Source organism: Thunnus thynnus, chromosome 8 (assembly GCF_963924715.1).
Source record: "Thunnus thynnus chromosome 8, fThuThy2.1, whole genome shotgun sequence".
Lineage (NCBI taxonomy): Eukaryota > Metazoa > Chordata > Actinopteri > Scombriformes > Scombridae > Thunnus > Thunnus thynnus.
In genome coordinates this window covers 26578418-26604401 of record NC_089524.1, presented here as the reverse complement: position 1 = coordinate 26604401, position 25984 = coordinate 26578418, and the positions used below count along the sequence as shown (strand labels likewise).

At 40.8% G+C, this 25984-nt stretch overlaps 1 long non-coding RNA gene across 1 annotated transcript; it reads left to right on the top strand.

Moving 5' to 3' along the window:
• The first annotated feature begins 1030 nt into the window (after positions 1-1030).
• Positions 1031-25619, top strand: LOC137188466 (uncharacterized). The gene is made up of 3 exons (XR_010929415.1): positions 1031-1117; positions 2402-2649; positions 25360-25619. It is a non-coding gene; the product is annotated as an uncharacterized lncRNA (long non-coding RNA).
• Positions 25620-25984: the final 365 nt, after the last annotated feature.

Sequence of the window (25984 nt, the reverse complement as noted above, 5' to 3'; positions counted from 1 at the left end):
GCATTCAAAATATCAGTTTTTTTAAAAGTATTTTGTAGTCATTTCAACCCATATAGGTCTATTTCACCACTGAAAGGTTCTGAAAGAGATGGTAGAGTAATTTAATAGTTAAAAATGTTGGGGAATATGCCTTCCACATTCTCGTCAAGAGTCAGATGAGGAGATTATTACCACTCTCATGTTTATACGCTAAATACTGCCGGCTGCCACTTAGCTTAGGTTAGCAGAAAGGAAACAGGGGAAAACATGTTATGCTCTGTTCAAAGGTTACAAAATCTGCTTTTCAGCACTTCTTGAACTTAATACTTCACACATTTTATCTCATCTGTTTAATTTGTACAAAAAGTGTAAAAATGCCACATTGTGGTTTTGTAGGGGGTTTTGTGAGGATCTATTTCTTGGCTGGGAACAGTCGCTTCCTGTTGATAGACAAGAAAGTAAATAAATGTTTTTCAAAAAAAAAAAGTCAAATGATTTCTTTAAACAGTTGACCAGAACCATGTTTGAGGTGTTCTGCTCTGTGGTTTTGATAGTCACCTGCTAGCTGCCAGTAATTTCCATGTCCATGGTATGAATAGCTGTGACTGAGTGACCACCTGAAGACAGTTTTCAGATGGTCATTTTATGTTTCCCAACTTTATGAGTTGAAGAGGATCATCTATGCTCCATCAAACAACTGCCTAAGGATACACTGGGCAGCTTTATCTCTCAAATTCAGGCAAAAGAAATGCTGCATTTCTTCTCCTTTTTAAGGACACCCACATTATAACGTTCATAGAGACTTCTGACGTTTCATCCCCTGAGTAGTGACACAGCCAGTTCCTGTTCATTTTGTTTTTGTTTTGAGACTCAGTCATGCCATACCTGCCCACTAGGCATCCTTAAACGTTGCCTGCCTCTGTTATATCACCTGACTGCTCCTATGATCAGCCACCTGCCTGCACAGCTGCTGCTCATTTGCTCATTAGCTCCCTAGGATATAGAGAGGGCAGTTAGCATTGTAGTTTGCCAGATTGTTTATGTTGCCTAGGAGAGCTGCTGTAGTGGTTTAGTCCTTCTTGCTTGCCTGTACCTGTTGCCTGTTCTGACTGCCTGTTGCCTACATCCAACCTGATTTGTGAGTTTGTGTTTGCCTGCCTTTGACCAGCTGTAAGCCAGACATTTTATAGAGTAAACATCATTTTGACCACACCTGCGAGTCTGCTCTGGGGCCTAAGCTCAGCCATACCACACACACACAAACCCACACAGAACTACTACATATGGGGACTACTGTTTATTGAGCTTTTCCTCTTGAGCCTAATAAAATCCTACCGTTGGAAGACACCTTAGGGCCTTAAGTTGGATCCATTTTCAATGGTCAGGCACAAAATGTTTGCCAACACTGAAGCACTCTGGTAAACATTCATTTGGCGTTTAAGTCCTGTGAAATGATCTAGGTGTTGTTTTTGGACACTGTGTACCACAAGAAATATGAAACACAAAAATGACACCCTCGTGACTCATGTTTATCTGAAGAGTTTTTTTATTAGGTGGTGGGGGTCCATGCTCTGCCTGGGAAAAAGTTCTTAATGTATAGTTTTTTTAATATACAGAATATAAAGCCTAAAACCCCACAATATCTAATTTACAATTATATAATGTAAAGAAAAATAGAAAATCCAGAAACCTATGTTTTTTGTAAATAACTAAAATGAATAACTGATCATCAAAATTGTAGGAGACTGACTGTTTTAGCTGTTTGTATTGATTTCAAAAGGTATTTTGATCTAAAGACAGGAAAATCAATGGCAGCCTGTTGAGAGACATGGAGCACAATTTGATTGGGTTATTGACGAGCTTGAGTATTGTAACTCTACAAGGTAAAACATACAGCCAGAGAGGTGAATTCAGAGGCCTCCAACCTACAGTGAAGGGTGGGGAGGGGGAGTCATAGCGGAGGAGGAGAGGTCAGCCATGTGTGTGCAGCTGAGCCTCTTCCACATAATAACCTGTATGACTGCTGTTATGATCTCCATGTGTTTAGATGATTAAATCCAGTTCAAAATGCTGACCTTTTACACACTGAGATAAATATAGTAGTCCACACACATCTGTGGAAACCTACAGTTCCAGAGCGAGCCATGTGCATGTTTGCAAATACAGAGCAGGCTATTTTTGGCTTACTTGTTTAATAAGTATTTCATTTTCATTTTCATGCAAATGCATTTATTCATTCTACGACACCAGCCTTATCTACAAGTCACCTTCATGTTTGGATAATACATACTAACTATATTCATATACTTTTTTTTTCTGTTGCTGTTTAAATGTCTGCATTTTCCAGTAGAACAATTTCAGTTTCATCTTATCCTCTTATATCTTAAATCAGTTTTCTTATCACCTCTTCTTAATACCACAGCTCTGATGATTCCCATCACCACGTGTGTTTCATCATAATCAGTTCAACTGACACCGGCATGCTGTGAGCTCAGTTGACCTCTCTGACTTACTCTGGATTGGTAAAAATGATAAAAAGTGACTAAAGTTAATTTCCGGCAAGTTGAAGTATTCCCTGTGGCACTTGGACTTTATCGAGCAAAGTGATGACGAGAACACTGGACATCAGCACTGTTTGGATACCGTCGTCAGTCGTACAGAGGCACACAGGTAATATACTAAAACTATCCCAATTTTTGAAGGTAAGAGATGATGCAATTTGATGCAATAGCAATTTTTAGAGTGCAATACTTTTGTGAGGAGAGAGTTCCTACCAGTGAATAGTAACTGAGGTGATATTATTGCATTTGTGATGGGTGACAAAAGAGAAAATACATGTTTATGAGTATTAAAGAGGTAGTTTGACACTTATTTACTTTCTTGCTGAGAGTAAGATGAAAAGATTGATACCACTCTTATGTTTGGACGGCAAATATGAAGCTTCAGTCAGCAGCGACTTAGCTTAGCTTGGCCCACAGATTGGAAACAGAGGGAAACGACTAGCCTGGCTCCGTCCAAAAGTAACAAAATCTGCCTACTAGCACTTCTAAAACTCACTAATTAACATATTATATCCTTGTTTGTTTAATCCATACAAAAGCCGATGTGTAAAAACCAACATGTTGCGGTTTTACGGGGAATATCTTGGCCAGGCACAGTAACTGCCTGGAGTGTCTGCTGGTTGTCTGGCCAGGCTAACTGCTACCTCCCTTTTTCCAGTCATGTACTACACAAGCAGTCACAGGCAAACAAACTATTCAATCTATAAAATGAGAGTTTCCCCTGACTGTAACTTTGTGGGGAATGCTTCATGTCCAATATCAGCTTAAAATGTTGCCCAGTGTACGAGGTCTGGAGTGTAGGTAGGTCTGTGGTCAGAGTAGCACCACAGTGAAGATGGTGGTCTGCCACATTTTTCATGGTATTGCCACAGCTTGCCACCTTGGCGTTACACTCTCAGGAACAGCTGTGTCCTGAGTGCCAGCTGAAATACCTGTCAGATAACCCAGAGTTCACCCGCGCTGACCACTGACACACTCCTGCCGGCTGTCCACCCTGTCACTCTCTATGACCTTTATCACTTATCACCAGTCTGGCCCCGGCATATACACATGGAAAGGCATAAACACCTCAAACACATACAGATGGCCTCTCAGAAGACCATATGCCCACGTGTATAAACTTAAAATCAGCAACACTTGCTCTTGTATATTCTCCCAGTTCTAATTCATGTTGAATGATGCTCTTTGATCACACTGGTGTTTTACGAACCATTCACTATCTCTGCTTTATTTTCACGGTATTAAATGGCATGGAGGATGACTATGAATGCTTCCTGGCTTAATCATTCAGAATGTGCAGGTGAATACATTGAAGCGATTAGTGTTAATATGGGGTTGTGCGCTGCATCACTCGGCTGTCCGATAATAGGAGAGCTGCATTCAAAGCATTTCGTCCCTAAAAGGATCAAGATTGTCTCTGATCCATCGCAGAACCTCAGCGGGTCTCTGTCTGCTCATTTGCTCATTACACTATACAGGGTGATGGGGGGGTGGCGGATATTTGTGGGTGTCGTTGCATGAGTTGATGTGTGTGCGTGTTTTGTTCTCAGCAAAGTTATTAATAATGTACTTCTGCAGCCAGCAGCCACCTAATTACTACAACCCATAGACCTGGGAGAAACACACACACACACACGCACAAAGTCTGGGCATGTTTCACCACTTAATAAGCATTACATAACTGTGAAAGTTAGAGGAGTAGAGGATATACTTCAATAAATTGTAGTGCTTTTTTACTTTTACTTTTTTTTTATATAGACTGATATCAAGTTCATGTCATTTATGATTACCAGTTTCTGACTTGCAATGAACTCAAAATTATGATTGAGAAAGCTGAAAGCTCCGATACATACAACTTGTCTAAGTATCTGAAAAAGCAAACAAACATTGGTGGCATATACCACCCAAAGTCCCTTGTGCAATTTAAATAAAATCAAAATGAATGGTTATAGTGTGATATTGATATTGGTGTGATACAGTGTTGCTTAACCCTCACATGGCCAACTCTGGAATCATATATATTGCATTTCGTAAACATGGGAATCTTTCCTATTGCTACCTTCCATCTCAAATGGTTTATATACAGTACATGTACATTTTCTTTTTTTTTTTTTTTTACAAACTATTGTAGAAATTGTTAATTAAGTCTCAAAATGTTGATACTGAACATATCAGTAAAGCCACTAAAGCACTATTTAACTTCTTTATGGTTATGTTTTGCCACTCACAAAACTTAAGTTAAGGGAAAGATCATGGTCTTGGTTAAATATTGACTGTAAGCACGAGGCAGATCATGCCAGTGAAGATGATCCTGGCAGCAGTTAAAGGGCGGGTACATCATTTTTGAGTTTTTGAGACTTTTATATCATTCTGTAGCTTCACATTAGTGTTCCATATGTATTCAAATCTGAAAATTCAATTTTTGGTTGAAGTACATATGTTTTAGTGTCAAAATGCTATCTTCCCAAGCCCTTCTAAAAACTTTGTCCCACGTGAGCTGACGTAGGTTTCTGCATGATGACGTTGCTACATACAAACCGATATAAACCCCCGAACCCCCCTAGCCAGTAGCCACAGGGAGCACTCACTGTTGCTGCTGCTCTGCTAAACGTGCTAACAGTTATACAGATACATACAGACGGAGCATTCACTGTTGCCGCTGCTCAAAGTTAAGAAAATAAACTCTGAGCTCTCCTACCAACAGTAAACGGCTCCGGATCAGAGGTGAATCTGGTGTGACTCGTGGGTGTTACTAGTCCTGAAGCTCCGGCTCTTCTCCCGGCTCTCCTCCAGAGCTCCCGGCACTCAGTAGCTGTCTGTCCCTGTGTATGTTAGGAAGACACTGTCAGTGAACTGCGTGTGTGTGTGTTGTGTGTGTTTGTGTGTGTGGGGGAGGGGGGGGCATCAGGGCTCTGGCTCTCATCCACATCACTGCTTTTTACTAACGGCTGAGTGGGCGTTTCCATTTGAAAAACCTGAAGAGGAACGCAGGTGGAGTCGTCCTTTAAGTTTCCTTTCAAACACAACTGGAAATACAAATATCCTGGTGGCTCAATCATCTCAGGTATCTGTGTGCAGCAGAGGGTCATATATGCAGATTTTTATTCCAACAACAACCACAGTAGGTCATTTCTGTCATTAGTCCTTCTCTCTGGATCGTGTGTGATGAGTGAAATTCCCTGAGGATGGCCACCCCCAAATGTGAAAGCTGTTTTTGGCACATCCCCGCTCTGGATCTCCTGCACTCTACAGTATAATAAACAGTATACCCAAAGTAAGAGCAGATATTACTGCACTATACTTGTTTTAGCTTCATGTGTGGGTCAAGTAAATCTTACCACAGCAGCTTTACTGTCACCGCCTGATAATAAGATTTAAAACTTTCAGAGGAAATATGAGAAACGTGACTGTCCCAAAGACACAATACACACATGCACATACTGTGTTCATACACACACACACTGTATGTGAATACATACAACATACTCCTCTGTGTTTGAATAAGCCGACTAGTTTTGCCCGTAGTGGTGGTGGGCTTTAGATAAGAATGTCAGTAATCTCAGCTCTTCTTATCATGCTGGTACAATAACATGACCCTAATCCTACACTGCAGTAAATACATTCTTTAAACCTATATTTGTACTGCATCAAATCTGTGAACCATCGAGTTCTCTTATCACATCATGTCTGCCCCCTGAGGACCTCAGTTTCTTGTCTTTTCTGTGACTAGGACTTTTGGAAAATGCAGCCACCGTGTCATTCTTTGCTTCGGGGCATCGCTATATGCATGGCAGCCTTATCCGATATTTCATCATCTTGCCAACTTGTTCCTGCTACCTTTTACCTGCTTTCTTCGACCCGGTTACAAGAAAATAAGTTGAGTTCAGAACATTTTTGACATCAGAAAAAAATGACCATTGATGCTATGACTGAAGTTGTGCTCTGCAGGTTAACCGCGCAGCTCACTCTATATACAAAGGATGCATATGTGTGTTTTTACACCTGTGTAGATATTAAAAGGATTCCCGGCAGCAAGATAAATTATTAGAGTTGAGCTAGTCTGCATTTGAAAGCTGACCTGCTGTCTGGTCAGTTATAATTTCTGCTCTGTAAGGGCTTGAAAACAGCTCCCTCCTACTCAGTCTGTGTCCCTTATCCATTTGCTCCCCCCCCCACCACCACGCTCTCTCCTTCCTCCCTCTTTCCTCTCAGATGTGTGCTTCAAAGTGCGTCACAGATCCGACTGTTTATTCCCAGCCTTCCTCCAGGCGTCTCTCCTCCTGAGCATCACTTTCATTTGCCACAGCAACTCTGATGGCTTGTCAACTCTGCCACACGTCCTGACACATACTGTACGTGCACACTAATACACATGCAAAAAAAGGAAAACAGACAGTACCTGCAAATGATGTAATAGCACATGTGCTCACCTAGCTGTACATATTCCTGGATTTAGCAATGCGCAAATATGCAGAATGGGCAAAGGCATGGGGAGGTGGGGGGGGGGGGGGGTGAAAGAGAAAAACTGCACACACAATAAAATGTGTTCACATCTGCAGCTGTACTTATCATGGCTTTAAAGCAGTCTTTGCAATTTGCTTGTTCTGTTCGGCACAGTGCCCTGTGCACAGCTGAATGCATTAATTACATATGCCATGTTATAGATCCACTGTCTAACCCTGCTGATTGCTTTCACCCACCACATGTCAAACTTAATTGCAATTGTTAACCTTAAAGTTGCTCTCATAAATGAAATTGACAATCTGTCAGGTTCGATTAACTTGTGTAATAGAATGGACTGTGTAATTTCCTTTTTTTTTTTTACCTCAGCACACCTTCCACATTTCACATGACCGGCATGCAACCACCGTGTGCAGACAGTCCATTTAATGATTAATAATTTGGACTTTTTTTCAAGTTTAGCCGAGCCGTAAAGCTGAGACAGCAGAGTGTAAAGGTCCTCTTCTTAAACACATGTCAAATATTCATGATCCTTTTTCCTGAGTGGTGTCTTGTGACCAGCAGCTCTGAAGGTCTGAATATAGCACCAGTGATCTAGGGATGCTGCATTGCGTAATAAGGTCCAGAGTGTAATCATTTTCATGATTGAATAATTTATAACAAATGTTACACAACATGCAGAATGTCTCATGTAATAAATTCTGATTTTTTTTCATTCATTCAGAGTCACACGCCTGTGTTGAGCCGTAACAGTTCGGATGGTGCTTTCACATTTTCGCACATATTTTTTCACTTTAGCGAAGAAAAGCCACAGTATAAATCGCAAATGTTTTAGGGAAGGCACTGTTGCTCCCATGAGTAGATCCAGTGCACGAGAAGAAAGCTGGATTGATGGAACTGTTTCACGCACCCTCGCTCACAGCAATACATGAATAATGTAAAAAATTATGCAACAACAGGGTTCAATATGCAGATCAATTACAGCAAAACTTGGAGGGAAATAGTTTCAATCAATAGAGGAAAACAAAAGAACATAGCCCTGTTACTCTAATAATTTATAACAGAAATGGCCTTTCTATCTCTGGCTGACTCTCTATCCGATCCTCTATTTCACTCTGAGTCTGAGCTCTGACAGGCGATGGAAATATTGAAAAAGGCTCAGTGTTAAAAAATGTAAAAACAGGAAGGAACCCCTCAGGGTGCTGAAGACAGATATGAGCAGCCATCTAACTCATAGTCCTGGCCAGAGCTGACAGAATAGTAGGACACCGTGATATGATGTACAGCACATTACAAAGAGACAAAAAGACTAACTGGTGACATGAAATATGGGAGTCTGTATGGCATGCCAAAAGTTACTGCTGCACTTCCATATGGACAAATAACTGATGGTATGTGTTTGATAAAGTTCCTTATGAACAAAACCTCATGTTTTATAGACACCGTAAAGACATCAATAGAGAATAACGGCGTCATTTAAAGTTACAGACTTTTTACAGAGCTTCAGTCTACAGCTCAACTTTACATTTCTCTCTACTATTATAATGTATTCAAAAAGTAATTAGATTTGTGGAAATTAACTTGTTTTTGTCATTTTTAAGTCACAAATTTATGCTGGTAAACCAAGCTTGAAATTGACTGCTATTCTGCTAGCAAAAACCCTCTAAATAAAAAGACATGGGTGTGATAATAAAGTTTGTAAGGCGACATATTTTATAAAGGATTATTTTCTGGCAGAACTTTCATTTGTTCCTGAGGGTGTCACGTAACTGACAATAACCAGAGTATGATATAATGAGCAGGCTGATGTGAAAATACTCAATTCGTGGATGAAATGATGATAAAAGAGACTAACTTCGACACAGCCAAATTTACGACTGCATAGTTACCGAGACGGATTATCTAGCTCAGGCAATATTCAATGCGGTGGAATTTGATTTTTATATTCGTATAAAAAATAATGCCTGAAAATGGTTTCTGCTTTTGGTAGGAAAATGAGTTCTAATATCTCCGGTTATGCTCACTGCTTACGGACACCATCGGGAAATAACAGAGTCTGCGTTCCTGGCACCAGAGCTATTTTTAAGTTGTTTGGGGAAAGTCCAAGTCATGTGTCAAGTCCTTGGGCAAATCCAAATCAATTCACAAGTCTTTAGAAGTGTTTAAGGTTACTGTAAAATGACATGGCACTCAAACAGTTTCCTTCCAGACCTGTATTAATGGTGCTTTTTACATTAACACTAATGTTTTCCATCCATGGTCATAGCAAAATTTAAAGTTATTTGAAAAATGCAATCAATGACTATTACGACCCTCTCTGCCCAGTCTGCCTGTGGCTTCAATTTGTGTGGCTGCTCTGTTGTTTCTGCAGGTACTGGGGGTAGGTGTGGGGCTCTGGGTGCCAGTGCCTCTTCAAAAACCCTTTGTAGTGCAGTTGCTGGGGTGCTCTCCTCCCTGAGACACCTTTTGGCTTTTGGGTTGACATTTTGATTTGCTTTTCTGCACCCTACAACACTACTTTCATACACTATTCCACTCATGCACTCACTTGCACTACTGATTTCACTGACTACACATGCAATTGTTAGGTTTTTTTCTCTTAGGTTACTTTCTTTTTTAAAATAAATTGGTTATTAATTGGCTTTGTTGTGTGCGTCTCCCTTTGTCATGACCGTGCGGCCTGGTTCGTGACAATGACTCATTATATATAATTGAAAAAGTAATTGCATAACTTTACTTATTATTCATCATAAAAAGTAGTTATTTATAACATTACTTTAGTTAGTCAGCTCAGCTCCATCAAAGGTCAACAACCTCAAAGCCTCCACACATCACATCCTCTGTTTTTAACACAAGTAAAAATAGAAAATGACACATTGTGGTTAAACAAGCAGCCAGTTTACATGTTGGAGGTATTTTCTGACCATTGACAGCTAGTTTTAAGGTTAGCCCCAGATGTCCCATCCACACAAATGAGGCTGCACAGTTCACACACCCTCCAACTCTGAACAAAACCAGCTGATTCCTGAAAGTAGACTTACCAGTGCCGGATGTTAGCAAGCCAGCTAAGAATACCACAACTTCCATGTTGGGAGCCTCCCCACACCTACAGCCCCTGTGCCAAGCTAACATGTCAGGTATCAGACAAATGTGTCAACTGAACACAGAGACCAAACTAATATCAACCATCCTTCAGTAAGACCCCCAAATTATAGAAGTTTTAGAGCTTTACTGGGATTAGTAACGTTATGTAGGCCTACTGAATTTCAAATCATAATCCCTTAAACTGCTCTTGCTTGTCCCTTTCAGAATTATTCATCATTTATTCAGGATTTGATCAGTCTCACATCCAAGTATCAAAGTCTAGTGCTTTACCTGGCACAAACTTTAGAAAAACCGTACGGCATAAACCACCATACACATAAAGTCATAGAAAAAAGAAACATCATCTACCTGCACATCCATCTCGACCTTATACTGCGCTGAATGTCTGATTGTTGTTATCAAAAGAAGATTGTATTTACAGCAAGGCCTGTGTAATGGGCCGAAGGGAGGACTGAGCCTGCAGCTTCTCACTCATCCGGGCGGTGTCGTCTTTGGAGACGGAAGGGAGTGTGCCCAGTCAGCCGTGGCCTGAGAACCGGCTCTGAGGTTGTGATGTCGTTGAGAGTATTGTATCGTTACAGTGACTGATCCCTGAGGTTTCCATCTATCTCACTCCTTAGAAGTGTAGCACAGGTTTAAATGCAAAAAATATATCAGAATCAACTTTAATACTCATGCAGGCTCACTGTATTAGTCAGATGAATGCACATATAGACTGATGATAAATAATGCTGCTGATAACCGTGGATTAATGATTAGTCAATCTTTATGTTATTGGAATCACATCTAAGGGAACATTGATATTAATGAGCAGACATCCCAGTTAGCTGCTAATGCATATCACATGGACCATACTGCAGCATGCTTCCTGCACTAATGGCTCATAGCTCTCTTTTATCTCAGCTGTGGCCGTGATCCAGATGATGTAACATCTCAATTGAAATATCATCACGGGGGGAAAGCCAAGCATCGAAAAAAAAAAAAAACAGGGAGCAGCATCCCCCAAAACAAACCTTAAATATTAATTCAGCGATGCCACTTACGTAAGCCTCAGCACCAGTGGGAAGGAGGCAGACACGTGTGCACGAGGAGAGTGGGAGACATTTGATTTTACAAATGCTGCTATATATTCTCTTCTAGCTTGAAATGTCTGACTCATAACGATCAGATCTCTCCATTCTTACTTTTTTCCCTCCCTTTGACACTGTTTTATTGTGTATTTTAAAGGCAGTGACAGTAAAAAAAAAACATTCCCCTCAATAGTCTGTGAGAATGTCAGGTGTTTTAATTATAGCATTGGACAAGGGCAACCAGAAACACAGTGCAGAGATAACGATAGCAAATGAGACACTATTTATTGGGAAGGTGAGGCAGAGGACTTATCACAGGAAACAGTTAATCTTTCTCAAGACAGAAAAGGTTACCTAGAATCTGCAGATGTCTCAAATATTTACATAAGGTGTGCTTAGACATTCAATCTCTCTTTGCTCCTTGTTTCCTTTCCTTCTGCGCTGTGAAATAGTTTACGTCCTTCCTCTGAGGTGAAACACTGGGGGAACCTTCTAAACACTTTTATTAGACGTATAAAGGGAACCTAAATATTTGCGTAAGGGGATGGGCAAGAGGCTGATGTATCACTCTAGGAAGAAACCTGCAGAGGGCACAAAAATGAAACTGACTATACCAACATTTTGCTGTTACTCTTTCCTTATTGATATCTTTTGCTATTTGAAACACTTGTAATAACATTACTTTTTCAGTGTTGCTGAATCTGTCCCTATCTGATGGAGTGGAAATGGAGACTAGGCTAAATGTGGCACGATCTGCAGTCAATTTATGCCAACACAAAGCAATGCACAAAATCTCCGTCTTGCCTTCCTTCAGTCGCTTAAATACCTCTGTAGTAATCTTGTTTAATCAGCTACTCATTATTTTATCATCACTACTTAGCATGGTCCCTCCTACACAAAGCAAAGAGAAGGAAATTGGGATTCTAAAGATAACAGCAGCCTGCGTTTACCAGTTCAGCTGTGGTAATGGATACACTGCCATCTGCACCTCAGGGATAATTTGATTTGCCCTGACATGGTAAATTACCCTGCTACAGCCTGTCCATTTTATTTGCTAATTCAATTCAGTGTCACTTAACACCCAGAGTCCTGCCTTCGACAGGGCCCCAGAGGCACAGAGAGGCTGGTTTACTGTAGGCGCTTGCCTGGGTTGGTGTGCCAAGCCGGGCTCTGGTGAGTGGAGATGAGTGGGGTGTGGCGGGGGCGGCCGGCCACCGAACTTCGCAACACTCTGACCATCATGACCTTGCCATGGAGGGAAAAGAAAGCACCACAACTGCAGAAATACATGCTGACTTCATTTTGTGGTGCCAAGGGCAGTTGAACTTGGCTAGCCACAGTCCTCAACCTCACACATGAACACACAAATTCACACGTGCATATACTGTGCACAAATTGTGCCTATAATTCAGCTCATGATACCAGGTTAAAGAGATAAAGGTTCTTTCACTGCCCCACCCTCCTCCCTCAGTGAAGAAGTATTTTGAAGTCTCTGATTACTTCAGACACTGGCACTGATGAAAGGCCTTCATATATTCCATTAAACCTCACTATAATTCATCCTCCCGACATAGATATCCTCAGGGAAGAGATCTAAGATAACTCTCCATTTACATTTTCCGAGTGGTTGATAAAAATAAAGATGTTTTCAGTGACTGCTGACCTTGTTTTTCCCACCACAAATGATACTTTATGACCAAGCTATGTCAAGTTTGGTCCCTCTGCATAAATATGCAGAGTTTCACTATGTTTCGCTAAGAAACCATTTTCTCTCTATAAACTTTCATGTTGACATGGATTTTTACAGTTTTATATATTTTAACAATGATTCTCCACCGAGTGACTAAGATGCTCCGGCCAAAAGTTTCTTTTTAAGTGGGGACAAGAGTCTTGTTGCTTTTTTCTCCTCTTTCACCAAATTTTTGTGTTCTGTCTTTTATTGTTGATGTTTTTTGAACCCAAAGCGCACTCCTCTGAGCTTTCCAGTAGACTAATATTTGTCTTTCCACCTCCTCCCTCTCTGTGAACATCTGGACTGGAGCTTTGCAGAAACACAAACTTCCTCGGCCAGCCTTTTGTATCTTTTCATGATTGCATACATAACCATCCATAGTTTACTGTGACCATAAACATTCCCCTCTGGCCACCAAACACATGGCCACTCAACTGACTGGCAATTTCTGTCAATAGCAATATTTATGGAAAAGAAGATGTAGCACTCTGTCAGCCATCTTTCTGCTGTGGTGTGGTGGCAGGACATGAATTTATAGTGGAAATTTAACAAACTGAACACAATTAAACAATCCAAAGCAACTTGATCATATTGCAATGATGCCAAATAACCCTGACATCATTAACAAAGCAATAACAAAGGTCTGGTATTGTAATGAATCCAGACAAAGTAGAATTTATCACCAGATGAAATTTATCAAGACGTGTATTTGCAGCATTTTGTCCAAGATATGGCCAGAAAATCTGCTATGCATCATCATAAAATATACAGGAGGGACAATTTCAGCAGTGAAAGGTTTGATTGCATACAATTGCTGATTATCAGGTAAATCAATAAATCCTCTGAATAGCTCACTGGGAAGTCTGACTTTAAAAGCTTTTCTTTGGAAGCTTTATCCCTTGATTTTGATAGCATGGTGCGTAGGGGGTTGATGTGTCTGGGGCCCTTGGGAGTAATCTGATTGGTCTGAGCACCGAGGAGGAAATGAAAAACACCCGAGTCTTTATTTTGTGGCATGTTTTTTTTTTCCTGCTGTAGTGCTTCCATGGTTGATGTGGTGATAAGAGAAATGAAGAGGGAGGAACAGAAATGAGTAGGAGCTGGTTGTGAATGTTCTTGCACTATCAATCTGTGCGTGTGTGTAGGTCCATGCACACCTGTCTACGAGTCTGCATGTCACCAAGTCAAACAGCCTTAAGTTTGGTCCAATTTCCTTCGTGGGATGGAAGTCGTTACAGCTCTGGCTCACTGATCTGATTGAAGTCTTTTAGTCACAATGGGCTGGTGTGACTTCGTCTGAGGCACAGTAAGCAGAAGCCGGGTCGGTAATCAGGTAGAATTCAGGAGGGAAGATATGTTCAATCAGGCACATACCAGCTACAGTCTGCAGGTCGCGAGACTGTGAATTTCATGAGCAGCTCCGTGTATGCTGTTGTCAATCACAGACAGACATACAGAAGACATGGATGAGAGTGTGCATGCACGTATAGATATATATATATAGGCAGAGAGATATACATATACTGTGCCAATCTGATGGTGCAGGAAATAGCTTCTCTGTAGATGGCGGTGTAGCACAGAGTTACAACTGCTCTGTGTGTGTGTGTGTGTGTGTGTGTGTGTGTGTGTGTGTGTGTGTGCCCCTTCACATATTCAAGCCCCTGATAACAAAGATAAATCCCTTTAATGAAAGAATCCCACTTATTCCGGAAATAGCAGCACTCTAGCTCACCATATATAGTTCACTTTTACATAAATGTACAAAATGCAGAACGCTCATACAAATAATTTACTTAACTTGATCTGATTTATGACCCTTGTGTGGTGTTCGTCTTTTTGTTATTCACCCAATGTTCGACCCACAATAAAAGTACTATTCATTTTATGTGATAAAATATGATTTTTGTTAAAAAATAAATAAAAACAATAATTATAATCAAGACATGGGTGGAATAAATCATGTTTATCTTGAACAAATGTAAATGAAACAAGGTTTTGAAATGAACAAATTGGAAAGAAAAATTTTACATATCAATGGCCAAAGCGCAAAACCTCCTATCTGCAGAATTTTCTGATTGGCAGATTTCACTTTGGATGATGAGAACAAGGACGGCTGCTCATATTCAGTCTGTCTGCAAGATAATCCTGCCCTTCGTTGTGACAGAAAAGTCACACAACAAAACAAAAACACAACGCAGAGTCCCTGGGTGTGTAGAGAGGCTACAGCATGAGTGAGTTACACAATCACTGAACATTCATTTCCAGTGGACAAGGAAGCAAATACACTGAATTTAAGGAATTCTGACCCTAGTATACTACAATGTAGTAACTATTACATTTACTACATCTTTTTACCTGAAAACAAACTTCATTTTTCATTTAATTTTAATTATTAACTTAATTTAGAGCATTGTTTTGTAGAACCTCTTCCAACTTGCAAAAGCTCCTTTCTGCACTTTGCAAGGCATTAATATCTAGTTGGTATTGTCAACACATAATATAATAATGTAGTCCAAAAACAGTGTATTATGTGTTGGATATCCTTAACAAATAGCATTCTGCAAGAAAACAAGTTTTTTTTAGTTTTTTCAAAAAAGTGCATTTTTCAGATGGGAGGTTTTGCTCTTCGGCCATTGATATAGTATTTTATGGAAATGATAAATGAGCCCCATTGAACACATATCCATGCCAGTCTACACAACACATGTGAGACAGAGTTTTACTGTGTTTATGTTGCAAATGTATTTCTTGCACTTGATGTATGTATATTGTGTCTTCCTGTCCTTTTTGGGTCCACACACATTGCAGCGATTCCTTTTGTTGCTACCAGCTGGAGACTAGAATAATGAAAACACTTCTAAAATCATTTCTAAGGCCTTCTGAGCAGAGAATCTTTTTGCCATATAGATCGATTGTGAGAGAGAGCCACACACGCAAAGCTATTTATTTGTTGTGTCCCGCCCCAATTTGCAGCTGGGATAGAGTGAGAAAAAACCAAATGTTTAGAATGTTTTCCACAGTACACAGGGTAAAGTGTGCAGGAGTATGTGGGAGCAGATTATTGCTTATTGGTGCTTGAAATGTAACAATGTTGCAACCTTGACTGTGTGTGTATGTGTGTGTAGTAGAGTGTAAAGAGTGCAGGAGCAACAAGAGCAGAAAGGTTCTTGGTGCTATGCTGTAACCTTGTGTTGTGCATGTTGTCCACAGAGAAGCTGGCAAGTGATTTCTGATTTTGAAAAGAAAAAGGGAAGGGTGGGTAGGGGGGTGGTGCTGGTACTAATTTTGGGACATATGGCAATGAAATGATGAAGAGGGTTGTATTCAATCTATGAAATATGCTGCAAATCTAAAGGCACACACACACACACACACACTCACTAACAGCAGGCCCGGGTGGGGGAGACCAGAGTGAAGGTACACAGCAAACCTTTTTCCTTCATTTTTACCGTGTTTACTTGTTTTCACCTACAATTCCCACACTTTTATTACCCTCGGGTCCAATTGACCTGAGCACCACATATGTATTATAAATGTTTAGGGAGGTGCACAGTGTGCACTCAGTGGAAATATGTTCTTTTACATGTTCTTCATAAAACGATGAGCCAAGGCCAATGAGTCTCAGGTTGAAAAAATAATTCATAGCATCATTTTTCTTTTAGGAAACACCGAAAACAGGCAGGCCGCAGACCAGAACACCACACTAGGGTTAAAAGAATCGAGATACAGGAGCATTTGTGCATGTGTGTTTTAGGAGACGACTGATGGAAACTGCAGATTCCTCCTCATCCGCCACATAGGGCTGTCAGGAAAACAAGCCAGCTCTTTCAGCAAGAATAAACCGAGTCCTGCATTCATTTGCATTCATGTTTCCAGTAAATATATTCCTCTGTATTCCACAGACAGAGACATCTCTGTGAGGAGTGTGCTCAAGAGTGGCCACAAGCAGCGAGACGGGTGCAGGAAAGGGATGAAACAGAATAAAGGACTAGATTAGAACCGAATTGGCAACGGAAATAGTAAATTTAGCAGATATGGTATTGATAAGGGAGAGGAGGCTGCATGTGAGGAATGCTGCCAGGAAGGGCTTTGACACATATCAGAGTGTGAGAGGAGGAAAGAGGGGAATGACTTTATGTTGAAAGAAGGAGACGGATGTGACCCGGCGGTTAGTCATGTCCCTCGTGGGGTACTGGGGGGCCGGCGGCAGCGTCTCTCGCTCTCGCTTTTTCCTCCTCGTTCTCTCTTTCTGTCAGGCCCTGTGCACTCTTGTCCTCTGCTCTCCTTCAACATCTGGAGTCTGTTTAGCATCATCAACGCCAGAGCCCCCGCCATGACACTTCTCCTAAAAATGCCTAGGATGAGGACTTTTCGGAGGGTAAAAGGAACAAACAGTCCAACGAGAATGTCCCTTTGCAAGTGATTTTTGTAAAGACTTCCATTTATTTTAGTGAAATCTCCTTTCCTGTGGCTCTACACTACAAGTCTCAATTTGTCCTTGCTGCTCAACAGACCACTCCACTCTTACTTCAAACTGCTAAATCATGTTTGACTAAATGCTTTGACATTTTCATTGGAAGTAAATATTTTGCTGTAATGAAAAACACTTCCAGGAAGGTATGGCTCATTATCAGATGCTTTGATGAATCACTGGTCAATTAACGACAAGATTCCAGTGTTTGCAGATGCAGTGATACTGAACCTCAAATACTGTACTGTATGTTGAGCCTGGTCGTTCCTGCTGGTTGACAACATTGAGTCACATTTAATTGGAAGTTTTACATAAGCCTTGAACCACAGCCTATTTGTAGGTATGCATCTATGTGTGTGTGTGTTCGATGTTTACATGGAGCTGTTACAGTCCCCCTGTGGCTACAGGATTAGTGGTTAGCAAACACCTCTGTGAAAGTGTTTAACATCAGGGCCACGCTGACGGATCTTCACGCCGGTCAGTCAGCAGATGAGCACACCATTCATTTTCTGTTGTCAGAGAGATGACCTCTGTGTCCCGGGCCATCTCCCTTACGCCTGTTCATGGGAAACAATCCTCCACCAGGCTGGAGGATGGCGCTCTGGGGGTCTAAAGTGTGTGATCTGGTCAACAGCTCAAAGCAGTAAAAGAGGGGCATTGGGGTTGGGGAAGGTGATAGGGCGTAGATTTTGGATTTTGGGGCGCTGACAACTGTAAAATGCATTATTGAGTTCATATGAGGCATACGTGTGCCGTGTGTGCCAAAATGCCTGATGTGTTATGCTTTGAGTTGAGATGTGTTTTGTGGCAGATTATGCAATGAGAGGAATGGGTGTGCAGTCTAATAAGGACCTCTTGGGTGCACCGTACATTATGTGCAAACAGCTGCAGTTTGTGTGTACGCATGTGTGTGTGTGTGTGTGTGTGTGTGTGTGTGTAGCACATTGAGGTTTGGCTGTGGGGGTCCACATGGGAGAGGGCGGGAGTTCCTGGGCACCAGGCCTTTAACAGTAAAACATTTCAGAGGCTGTCCGTCACAAACCTAATGACTTCAGCAGACAGAGCCTGGATTTTGGCTTTTCCCCACGGCCGACACCAACAGCCATAAAACACTGCATGTTTGGAATGCAGAACATGGATCCTGCGGACGAGAACAGCAACACAGAGATCACACACAAACCAGAAAACACTGCAGCTCACACAACAAGGTGCTCAAAGCTATATTTATATAGGAAGTGCTGTTATTTTGAGCAGCGGACTGTGATGTTTGTTTGCACGCACTCATTGCACAAACTTAAGCATGCGTGCAAGAGTTTGCATTACACTGGTAATGTCACGATGCAGAGCGATGTGCATCCCGCTCCAGAGAGTCAGGATACTGAATGATTCATAGAGCGGTGTAAGTGACAGTGTTTACAGCAGGTCATACCAACAGACCAGTCCTCCTGACCTTTAACCTCTGACCTATAGAGACTAAAGAAAGAGTTAGTTTACAAAATCAGGAGACAGAGAAAAACCACAGAACTGAGCATCAGTGGCACCTCATTGAACTGAGAGGGTAGAGGATGATATTGATATAAACAGTATATATAAGATATATTGGGAAAGTCTACAAATAAAGTGAATATTAAACTTTGAGAAAGTGAAAACAAGAAGCTAAAAAGATTATGTTTGTATGAATCAAGACAGGTACAGAGGTAAAAAATACAATGAAACATTGTTAGCTCTCCAACAAACCATGTCAAATTCCCCAGCATGTGTCCATTAAAGTCCCTTATCTTGGCCCTCCTCCTTCACACAGGGTAGAGGTGGAGTTAGGTTACTAAGCTGACCTCCCACATGGAACCAACAGACAGCAGAGGTGGTAGCGCTGTTTTAAGAAATGTTAAATACCTGGATTTTCACCCACTGAACTGATAGTAAAGAAAGCTCTGCAAATACACAGAAAAAGCTTAAACACTTCAAGTTATATTTTATAATTTGATCATCTCTATTTACAGAGGATGTCATCCAAATGCTCCTAGTTCTGAACATAAAAAAGATACGAAGAAGTCATTACCAACTGGAAATGAGATTCTCTGCAAGAGCGATGGGTTTAATCTCACTGCAGGCCGAACGACAGGTCAGGCTGATGGAAGAAATGACAGAGATTATTCTGGGTGCCACAGAGGTCATTGTCATTTGAAGCTGGTCCCCGTCCACTGTGATAGGTCACCTCCCCAGGAGCCACCGCAGGCACACAGCCCAACACTATCACCATGGAAACCTAACGGCCGTGCGGGGGATTAGACATGATGAGCTGTCACCAGGTCTGAAATGAATACAATGGTTATAAGAAAGTGGACTGTCACTGGTAGAGGGAGAATGGCTATCTGGGGGCCAGGTGTCATGACAGTCTCATTAGGAGTGAGTGTGGGTTTATTGTCTTGTTACAGTTAGATGTATGTTTTGAAGGCTTTGTGATGGATTTCACACAGCAAACTTTGTTATCATTATAACTTACTTCTAACACTCAACATCAACTTTGTCAGACAGCTTTTTTTTTCAGGGCTCAGTCCTTTTATTTAAAGGTTAATGGATCATGTATTACACGATGAAACAAGTTTCTGAAATGAAATATCTTGTGCCCCACCTAAAATTTGAGAGACATGTTTAAATGGTGAGCACAGCTGCAAAAGCAAAATTACGTACATACATTTAGACTCACTAGAGACAGTTTTTACACTGCAAATAGTTGAATGATTTCCATGATCTTTTGACATTTAATTTATTGTGTAACGTCATGATCACAAGCAACAATCAAGTCTCTTAAGATGATATATAATGGTGCAATTAAAGTTTTAGGTTGGAAACTGATACTGTAAGATCTTACCACTGCCATATTCTCAAGAACCAAATATGTGTATTTGTATAAAGGCCCACCAAGGATCTGCAAACTAGCTTAGGCTTTAAATGCTGTAGTATATGGGACTGGTTTGTTCTCTATACTCGTCCCCATAAAGATAAACATTAAATAAAAAAATACAACTTTTAGCATGTTAAAGGGAACTTTGGTATCAGACACTTATAACAACAATCTGAGCCTGTCAGTGGCAAAAACAAGCACTTTTAGTGGATGCACATTGATGGGCGCTATTGCCCCAAAGGATTACGTTGCAGCCCGTTTTGCGGCTGCTGGCTGCAGCGCTCTCGCTAAATACTGACCAGTTTCAAAAATTGTTCTTCCCATTAGTCACTTAGGCACAAAATGATGGGAAAATATGGTCCAGGTTGAAAATGACCAGAGTTTCCCTTTAATTGCTAATTACAGCTGTTTTGTCAAGCTCAAAATTATATTAAATGCAATCCAGAACACACTCTCAAATACAAAAAAGACCCCCCCAAAAAAAGCAAAAGGAAGTCATACATAATCTAATATGAAAGTAATTTTACAGGGCTTAAATTAGCAGAGTAATATTGTGTGATTATGTGTAATTCATATTTCCATTCATGCTTTACACTTGAAACTAGGAAGCTTGCCAATTGCGGCTAAAAAAGTCTCATCAGCAAGAAAGCTTTAACTTGCTTTACTTTAAAGGCCTTCTCTTTTTTTTTTAAAGTAACATCCTCAGTTATATCCTGCATTTAATCCCCTTCCTCTCATTTGCCTTGCGGACATGTTGAACGTTTTGTTTTCAGAAGAAAATTGCTACAAATGTTTGTTTTGCTCACAAAAACCTCGCTTATAAAATGGAGCGTGTGAGAAAGCAATACTCTGCTGACATGCAGATCAGGCGTCACAATGGCTGTTTTTCTTAGTGAGACTCGCTGAATGAAGGGCCCCGAGGTACAACCCCCAGGTTAAAAAAGACATCACATTGTCATTGGACTGGTAAATGAAATTCTATTGGTTCCCTCTAAGAAACAATTTAACGATTCACTGACCACACTCCTCACTGAGCCAACAAAAAACACTGCAGCTGAAGTCTCTCAGCTATAAACAAGTGAGGGAAATGCAAAATGCAAAACCACAACAACAGAAATATAATATCAACCAAGGCCAAATTCATAATTGCTAGTCTTTTCAGAGCCATGGTTGACAGTTCGGGTACATCATGTTTATTGATACCACAAATAAAGGTGAATCACATTCCTTGTGTTTCCACATAAGTCAGATAGAGGGCAGTGTTTGTCTTTTCAAACCGAGTTGCTCTCAGGAAGCACAGGGCAGATATGAACTCCTGGATAAACAGGGATCAAGGGGATGGAAGATGGTCAGCTATTAGTCATTTTTAAAACAATAGATAAAAAAAGGAAATGATTGAAAATGTTCTCTGAGGTGCTTTGGTTTCCACCTATTTGTAAAATCTTTATGGTAATCGTGAGAATAACTTATAATGACTGCTCATAGTACTGCACAGAGCTGGGTGGAGTTTCTAACTCTTCTTTTTGTGGTTTGCAGCTCTACAGTACTTCGTTGACTCTAACAATGATTACTTGCTGTAATTGGTGCTCTTATACTTTTGTCTCCTTTAAAGAGCGGTATTGAGAGCATCTTAAGAATAGTCTTGAGTGCATCTGTCTCTCTTGAGGAGTTAAGAGTGGTGTGTTTTTTTGTAAGCCACCTCATTTACTCTGAGAGTGTGCGTCTCCTGTGAACTCTCTGCTAGCGCCCAAACCCATTGAGAACAATGCTCTCCTCTGACTTTGATCTAGAACTAACATGGAAATAACAGAGGTTTGACCGAGACCTGCACAAACACAGGGAGAAAGGATTGTTCCACTTCAAATGTGGGATATGGAAAGACTGTCCCTGTTGACATGTCGTGCTCTGGAGCCCCATCAGATGTGGCTTTGATTTGGTGTTGCTGATTTTTTATTTATGTTGGACTTTTCTTCAAACGGTGTCGCTGATCAATGACATAGTGTTTTGTTGAAATAGTGACAAGAAAGCTGAAACCGTTGTAGCGTTTATTTGTGAGCACAGATGAGCTCAAGCTATTGTTGTTAAGTTTTGCCTCTAAGTTAAAAAAAAGCGGACATAGCTCAGCGTTGGGTCAGGCAACGCACGATGGGTGTCACCTTCAAATGACCTCAACTGACAACCAAATCCCCTTACTGCATCCCTGCGAACAGATTAGCAATCAAATCCCCCTCTGTGTGCCACCTTGCTTCTTTCTCTGACAAGACAAATGTGTGACCGTGACAGCCGGTGACATAATAGGGTTTTGCATGTCTCTGAGCTGAAGTGTATGAAGTGTGTGTGTGTGTGTGTGTGTGTGTGTGTGTGTGTGCGTGTGTGTGTGTGCCTGGTTTCCTGCTGTAGGTGGGTAAGATTACTGCTCGTGTCTTCACTGGATAGAGTCGCTAGTCTTTTGATGTGTCAGCCAGACGTCCAGAAGAACTCCACTGAGTGATTTATGAAGGTGCTGGAACACACACACACACACACACACACACACAAACACACACTCGTTACCTCCCAACAGAGAGTCACAGTAGTAGACAGGACGCAGGCCAGGCTTGTGTTGTCGGATGGTGCAGACTAAACAGTAAACAGACACCTCACTGGGCAGAGTCAAAGTTTACATCATTGCCTGGCTGAATGGCCTAAGACTCAAACAAAATAGCTGAAACAAACAAAATCTCACAGATTTTCCACACGCAACATGATTAAATCCCTCATACTCAAAGAAAAAAAAAAAGAAATGTTTTTCCACTGTTATTTATAAACATGAGTATTTGGACTGTGTAATTACAAAGAAATGTGTCATACAAGAGTAATGTCATAAACTCATTGCACAGTGACACAATCTGTGAGCTCTAAGTGTATGTCTTGTGTAATTGTGTTCAGTTTATCTGTAATTCTTGTGTGATGTCTGTCAGTGGAGTCTTTGTGGTGCGGACTGTATAATAGGAGGATCTGGCTTCATAATGGGACCCTCTCTATGGGCCCTGGCCCACTGCCAGTAACCCCAAATGCCTCTTACTGGCTGTTGGTTTAGCCGTTGATCCCTGGAAGTGGCAGTGGAGGATCATAGCTGTATTGGTGCTCATATAAATCACAGGATATGGTTGGTTTTACTGTGGTTGATCTTTTTTACATCTCTACAATGGGCTCGGACTCTCTAACAAAGCTGAGATACTTTTTCCCCATTCTCAAAATAGCCCTCTGTCTTCAGATAAGTCTGTAAGCCGGCAGGCCACAACACACATTTATATATTTATTGTCTTTTTTCTTGACTCTTTAATGTTACATTACAGTCTCAGTCTTACATATAGCAGTCCCCCTAAACAAAGTCTCTTCCAGTATCCCTCTTATCCATTCATGTGCTAACCTCCTACTCACAGTCACAGACAGACAGGCAGGCGGGCACAGACACAGAGGAGCTGCGATTATAGCTGTTGGGGTTCATGGTCTCCAATCAGAAGCAGAAGTGAACATGTTAGTTGCAGCCAAGGAAAGCCTATGTGACACAGAGATCATGGGGAATGATTTTTGTTCATAGACTGCTCCTTTTTTTTTTTTTTTGAGGAGCTTTCATGTGTATGTTTTCTAAGTTGAAAATGCTTATTGTGACAGTCAGATTGGCATTTCAGAGGGCCAGAGCAGAGCCAGAAAGTTTTTAAAAGTGCCTTAGATAATACAGAAATAGTGTCACCATTGCCTTGTTTGTCCTTAAGACTAACTTCTAAAACTCTTTAAAACATGTTACTGTAGGTAGGTGGAATATCATATCAGTTGCCTATTTGAGATTAAAAATCTCTTTTACAGGAGTGTCCCAGTCAAGATATCAGAACCATGTTGAATATAAAACATAGAAATTAAAAACATATAACACAGACTTATAATGAATTAGATACATACTGTTAGATGATAAAGTAAGATTCATAAAATAACAGCAATACCATAATAATTAATATAAACATTAAAATTCTTAAACATGTAAAACAGAAGAGTAAAATCCTAAAAGATGATACTGATGATCTCAACATAGCCTACTATTCTAATAAATAGTTTAGAAACACTGACAGCTTGATCAGTACACAGCTTAGGAACAAAGAGAAGATATAAGTTCCCGAAAGTGTAAGCAGTAGTTCCAAGCATTATTTGGTAAAACCAAATTACATAAATAAGGATGGAGTAAGTAAGATGACCTTAAGCCCACCCTATTATACAAAACCCAATTATGGGTACAGACAGCAGATTTTGTAATAAACCTCACAAACCTATTTGTGAATAAGGTCTCCATAATCCCAAAGCTGTAAGTCCTATCTCCATTAGTCTTTGTCAAAGCAGAGACTAATAAACCAATGTGACGCATAAAAGCAAAAAATAATGATTCTATATTTTTGCTGTATATTTTAGTAAAAAACTCCCAACATTTGTATGAGCATAACTTGAAAAAATCCATTGTGTTCAGCCCACAGCACATGGGCCTAAAGTAGGCCTCAATTTCCATACTTGGGAAAATGAAAAAAAAAATAATCCCCAACTTAAAATTTCATCACTGAAAAACTGTAGCAGAGGTTCACATCTAAAATGGGAGATATCATCCCATCTCCTCTCCTCAGGCCCACAGGCTTATCCCGCTTGTAGAGCTGTTTCGCTGTGTGAGGGCGGCAGATACACCACCCACAGCCCCACCCTCGCTGTAATGAAAAGTGTTATGAATGTATGTGTCTTAATTCTCTTCTACTAATGTCTGTGGGTGGCAAAATTAGGGTGGGCTGTGCAGAGGCCACTTAAATAGAAAACCGTGTCCAGTTTAACCGAGCTGCTCTAAGCCGATTTTTTAAGGTCACATTGGCACCAATGGGGGATTAGTTTGGTTCAGATCAATGTCTGATTGGGATCTTTCTCTCTACCATTGCCTCCCTCTGTCCTGGGAGAATGCAGCCAAAGTCTTGCGATTTGTACTTGGGGAGAAGAAAGGCTCTCCCCTCCCATGGAGGACAAAGACACACATTAGCTCAGTTTTGCTGTTTTTTCTCCTCCAGCAGTAAAGCTCCCAGCCAAAAGGATCAAACGTATGAAGACATGACCAGTGATGGCACCCCACTGCAGCTGCTGTAGCTACTGTTCCGCTGGATATGTGTGTGTCCAATACATGTATACATGTGTGTGCATTTTCTTGTGCGTGTGTTATGTAAAGGAAAATAAAAAAACAGGTGGCTTCAGCAGTGGATGCATGCATATGTTGTGAATGTATGTAAACACATTTGGGCTTGTGAATTTTGTCTGTGTAAGGGACTGCCTCTGAACAAGTGGCGTCCACATTAGTGGAATGTTTGTCATGTTTCCCACGACAGTTTAAGATAACCTCCAGTATGGCCATTCACTCAAAAACCTCAATCAATCATACCCTACAATAAAAACCCTACAATCAATCCAGTAACCAGAATGTTTAGATTAATTCTTAACAGCAACCTGAAGGTATGAAAAACAGGATACTGCTGGTTTGAGCTTCCTGCAAATCCAATATCAAGAGATGGCTTAAATGTAACAAATTTTTATTATTCATGCTTTTAATTCATATATAGGCTAAAGGAAAAAGCTTGCCATTTTGGGAAATATGTTTAGCTAGAGCCAGCGGCTGGTTAGGTTAGCTTAGCCCAAAGACTG